Source organism: Anguilla rostrata, chromosome 9 (assembly GCF_018555375.3).
Source record: "Anguilla rostrata isolate EN2019 chromosome 9, ASM1855537v3, whole genome shotgun sequence".
Taxonomy (NCBI): Eukaryota; Metazoa; Chordata; class Actinopteri; order Anguilliformes; family Anguillidae; genus Anguilla; species Anguilla rostrata.
Window position 1 is genome coordinate 27,894 of NC_057941.1, and position 6,314 is coordinate 34,207.

The following is a 6,314-nucleotide window of genomic DNA, read 5'->3' on the forward strand; positions in this document are numbered from 1 at the left end:
TGAAGACGAAATAAATGGATGGTGGCAACCTTATGACAAGAGCCAGCAAGCTGTCTAACTGTTACCGTAGACATCCTATGTATCACAGACAGACGTGATAGCGTTAGCCAGCCGGCTTAGTACCTACCGAGAGCAGTTCGACCAATGGTGGGAAAACAGTGGGTACAGCTCCAGGCTTCATACGGTCGCCTTGGTAATCCGTGGCTTCAAAGTGGTTGCTGCATTAAGTCCTCGTTTGCAAACTTCTTCGGCTGTTAGGTTGGGGTGTCTGATTACATCCAGCCATGTTTGGCACGAAGTTGCATCGCGTGGAAAACTATGAAAATGTGCTTTCAGGGCAAGTTTAACGGGGGCATTATAACAACCGGGTACAATGCACCTCGTTATTACACCAATATCACATCAAACAAAAGAATGTTAGTTTGTTCGATTTCAACGCTAAGTTAACGGAATGTTTTTGCTTTGCTTCTTCTCGATTTTACTGCGAAACGAAATTGAAGAAAAAACCAGAAACCGTACTACTACGTGGACTTACGCTAAAAGGTCTTTCTTTCTAACGTTAGACATTTAAAGTTAAATAACTAATCGAAAAATTAAGGGCGACACATTCATTAGAAGGACAATATCAGCCATGAGAAGCAGAACTGTTAAAGTGCAGTTCCCCTTTAACAACAGTTTAGTTATCCTTTAAGATAGATGATAATGAATGTGTTTCCTCCACATACAGTGGCACATTATTTTCCCTAGTGATCCGATTCATCTGACTGCTGAGAGGATGGTGACCCCTCTTAAGAAAATGTTTTTAATTTTTATGATGTGGAAGTTTATTTTATCATCCCTGCCTTTACCAGGCTGCATATCAGTTTTAGGTCAGTGTGCATTTAAAGCAGAGTTTTGTCATGGTTGTGGTAGATGGTTGTGGCAGCTGATAATATTTTGTAATCCCACTGTTGGGGAGGCATGGCAGGAGATTAAGGGGTTCTATTCAGTCCAAATGGATCTGTGGCATGAATGAGACAATCCTGAGGATTGAGTTACCATGGCAAAATATTCAGGAACACTCTTCTGCTGAATTAGTTATTGTACAGAGATCCACAATTTGCTCAGACAAAATAGCTGAAATTTGTGATGAATGAGAACAGATGATTTATTATTATTATTATTATTATTATTATCTCATTCTTTGATTCTTGTCACTGTTATGTTTAACTATAACAACAGGTTGGTGTCAACCACTTGGTGTAATTATGATGGTGTATATGCAGTCTTTAATTTAGCATGTCATGTCTGTGCTGGTCATGCATGTTTCCACCCTGGTCTGAAGACGCATCTCTTCAGACTGTACCTGGATTAACTCTATCACTTCTCTACAGGGAACTCCCAATCTAGGATCACTATTAATACTTGTAGTCTATCTTGATCCTCTAGCTCTTTAGCCCCCCTGGGTTGGAGTAGCTGCCTGGTAATCCATATGAGGGGTTAGGAGTGAGAGCTCCTGGTTTTCTGTTCATGTGCTGTGAGCTGCCATTGCTGCCCCCTCATTAGGAACTTTGCAGAGGAAACGAGGCTGCTCGTGCACTGCACAAAAGGTAGATGACTCTGGTAACCATAGTGATGGGAGCGTAAAGGAAATCCAGGTCATATCTTTTATTCCTCCTTGCTTCAGTCTGACAACGCTGAACATTTTAATAAGATGATTCTGGGGGAGTGGCAGCTCCTTTCTTTAACAGTTCAGTTTTTTGATGATAATCTGTACTAACCAACAAGTTACACTTTAAATTTCCTTTGCCACAGACTGCAGTCTGGCAGCATTTGTAGCATAGAATGTAGTGCCAGTGAATCATCAAATAGGAAAAAAATATGTATAGAAAAGAAAGAAACTGTCGGTAATCACTGTTACCAGTACCTTCTGTGAGGGAGGTATACAGCAGGGCTGAGGGGCCCTATACCTCCGAGGCTGAATGCCTGGAGACTTGGAGTGTTACAGTCACTGAGATGTCTATGGCACAGGGACAGAGTGTAGTTACAGGCACAGGGACAGAGTGTAGTTACAGGCACGGGGACAGAGTGTAGTTACAGGCACGGGGACAGAGTGTAGTTACAGGCACGGGGACAGAGTGTAGATACAGGCACGGGGACAGAGTGTAGTTACAGGCACGGGGACAGTGTAGTTACAGTATGTAAATGTAATGTAATGTAAACCCGTCATTACAAAGATGAATGCACATTTGAGAATTCAGTGACGCAAAAACCATAGGCACTTGTCTTCAGAGATGTGAAAAAAGTGATATGAACAGATGGAATATCCTTAACCATATTCTCGACGAGTGGACAAGCGCATCTGTGGCGTACAGCAAGGAAACAGTATGAGACCTGAATGCTGGACCCCTACAGTGAGGGGCCCAGCGGCTCTGTTATGCTGTTGAGGGCATTTTCCTGGCATGATTTGGGTCCACTTGTCCCCTTAGAGGGAAGGGCCACTGCAAATCAAAGTTATTCTGAGTGATTGCCTTTATCCTATGAAAATCCAGATGGGAGTGGTCTCTTCCAGGATGACACTGCCCCAATCCACAGGGCACGAGGGGTCACTGAATGGTTTTATGAGTATGAAAAGGATGATGGTGAATCATGCTATGGCCTTCACAGTCACCAGATCTTAACTCAGTTGAACACCTATGATTGGTTGGTAGTTCTTTCCAGCACTTGGGAACTAGACAAGAACTACGTCAAATAGGACAGAATGCCAAGAGGGCACTTCTGAGTCTGTATTAAGCTAAGTACACTTCAATAGTTTGCACATTAATTGTAAAAATGTGTGTGATGGTGATTGCTTGGCTGAGACACATGCTGGATGAGTGACTCCCTGGCTGTTAGGAACTGACTCAGCTCTTTACGGGCAAATGAGCTTACAACCCCAGCAGTCATCAGCTTCGGCTCCCATACACCCCATACACACCCTATACACCTCCATACACACCCTATACACCTCCACACATACCCTATACACCTCCACACATACCCTATACACCCCCACACACACCCTACACTCCCACACAGCCTATACACCTCCATACACACCCTATACACCCCCACACACACACTATACACCCCCACACACACCCTATACACCTCCATACACACCCTATACACCCCCCCCCACACACCCTATACACCCCCACACACACCCTACACTCCCACACAGCCTATACACCCCCACACACACCTTATACACCCCCCCACACAACCTATACACCTCCATACACACCTTATATACACCCCACACACACCTATACACCCCCCACACACCCTATACACCCCCCCCACCAGCCTATACACCTCCCCACACAGCCTATACACCTCCATACACACTCTATACTCCTCCACACATACCCTATACACCTCCACACACACACTATACACCCCCACATGCCCCCATACACCTCCATACACACCCTATACACCCCCCCACACACCCTATACACCCCCACACACACCCTACACTCCCACACAGCCTATAAACCTCCATACACAACCTATACACCTCCATACACAGCCTATACACCTCCATACACAGCCTATACACCTCCATACACAGCCTATACATCTCCATACACAGCCTATACATCTCCATACACAGCCTATACACCTCCATACACACCCTATACACCTCCATACACACCCTATAAACCTCCATACACACCCTATACACCCCCACACACACCCTACACTCCCACACAGCCTATAAACCTCCATACACACCCTATACACCCCCACACACACCCTATACACCCCCACACACACCCTATACATCCCCACACACACCCTATACATCCCCACACACACCCTATACACCCCCACACACACCCTATACATCCCCACATGCGTGATATATGCACACAAATTAAATGTCTGAATGAGTGCCATTCCTGCCAAGGTGGAGCTCAGACAACAATCCGGTAGCTTTTAATGGGGGAGGCATATGTGCCCTGAATTTGAAGACACTTCCAGTCACACAACACTCCAATGACTGTAAATCCACCCCCCCCCCCACAACCGGTTGGCTCAGGGCTCTTCTCTGGCAGCTGGCCGGTGAGGAGAGGAGGAGCAGAGAGAGCGGGTGAGTCAAGCAGCGCTATGTCTGATATGCGCAGCAGGAACCACAGAATCCTGCAACAGCTGCTCTTTCAGACAGTCACACAGCATCATCTTTCTGCTGAAGAGTGCTGAGCATGAAGCGCTGAACATGGAGAGCATGGAGCACTGAGCATGGAGAGCATGGAGCGCTGAGCATGGAGCATGGAGCACTGAGCATGGAGCGCATGGAGCACTGAGCATGGAGCGCATGGAGCACTGAGCATGGAGCGCATGGAGCGCTGAGCATGGAGAGCATGGAGCGCTGAGCACGGGGAGCATGGAGCACTGAGCATGGAGCGCATGGGGCACTGAGCATGGAGCGCATGGAGCGCATGGGGCACTGAGCATGGAGCGCATGGAGCACTGAGCATGGAGCGCATGGAGCGCATGGAGCACTGAGCATGGAGAGCATGGAGCACTGAGCATGGAGCATGGAGCGCATGGAGCACTGAGCATGGAGCATGGAGAGCATGGAGCACTGAGCATGGAGAGCATGGAGCACTGAGCATGGAGCGCATAGAGCACTGAGCATGGAGAGCATGGAGCGCTGAGCATGGAGCACTGAGCATGGAGCTCATAGAGCACTGAGCACGGAGCGCTGAGCATGGAGCATGGAGCGCTGAGCACTGAGTATGGAGCGCTGAGCACGGAGCGCTGAGCCTGATTTCAGCCAGTAAACTAGGGATTGGGCTACACATCTTAGCCTCTCACAGCACATGTGGGGAGTGTGCAGTATGAAAAGCGTATGCCCATTGATATTACAGCCCCCCCAACAGGAAGTGTGCCCCCCCACCCTGTCACAGTCAACCTGGATCTGCATCCCACTAGAAAGACTGTCAGTAAAAACCCATCTGTTATCATGTGGAATTATGAAAATAAGTGTTCCACAGTACAAAGCAGAAAGGCTGGTCTGGAGGATCAGGTCCCAGGGGGTGGGGGGCAGGGCCAAGCCTGCAGTGCACTGACCGTCCCCCTCACCCAGGTCTCTGGGGAGCAAACGCAGCCCCTCACCCTAACCCCGGTCCCTGGGGAGCATCAGGGACCTGCATTGAGGATTGTTTGTATTGTCTTTGCCATTGTTTTCCATCAGTTTCCAGTGACACAGATGTGTTATTCAGAATCCTGAGAACCTGAGAGTGAGATCCTGAAATCCTGCGGGTGTTCTGAGTGACAGCACAGCTCAGTGCTCCTGTTGGGAGCTGACCCTACTGTTGCACACAAAGTCAAAACAATTACCAAAATTTTCCAATCGTTCATACACACAGCATGTTTAAGAAATACTGCAACTAGTGACTCATTGTCTAAATTTATACATAAATATAATAACGCATTTCTCACATTATTGACTGGCCTTTGCACTGCAGCAATATAGTTTATGAGGTTGAAATGAGAGCAGTTTTGTGATTACCCCATTGTGTACGGTACTATACTGATCATGTTGTCCTAAATTAGGTTTTTCTCACTTAATTCAAAGCAGTGAAACCGGGCCTTTGGTTTAGAATTTTTTCTATAAGCAGAACACACAGATACAAAAAGACGATGTGTCTTTGAATCAGACACAAGGGGGAGCTGCAAGGAGAAATGGCTTAGAAGAGTGACAGAGAGAGTAAGCCTTTTATCTCCCCCAAATAGCCCAAATTAATCATGATTAATCTCACAAAGGTACATTTTTTGTTTAGATTCTGTTCAGTGCATTTGGGGTGAAATAGAACTATGTTGGGTGGGCGGATTATTCTAAAGTGCTCTGAGCCGAACACTGAGTATGGAGAACAGCCTGAACACTGAGTGTGGAGGACAGCCTGAACACTGAACAGAGGAGAACCTGAAAACTGAGTAGAGGAGAGCCTGAACGCTGAGTGCGGAGGAGAGCAGTTATATAGCTGATAGGTACATTCATAAGTGTCATATAAACAACTTTTCCTGAAGAGAAAGAGGCATTTAGTCATTTTTGGTTTAATTTGTATACTTACTAGCTTATTATATTGCAAAAATATTTAAACGATTAAATAATGTAATGTAAAAAATGTATAAATAGAAACATATTTAATATATTAAATTAACCGTCCCAATTCTCACATAATTAGTGGTATATAAATGTTTTATCAGAGTGTAATGTATATGTAAAACAGGAACTCTTTCAAAATGTGCGCATAGTCTCCTGTGTGTGCCTAGCCTACTGG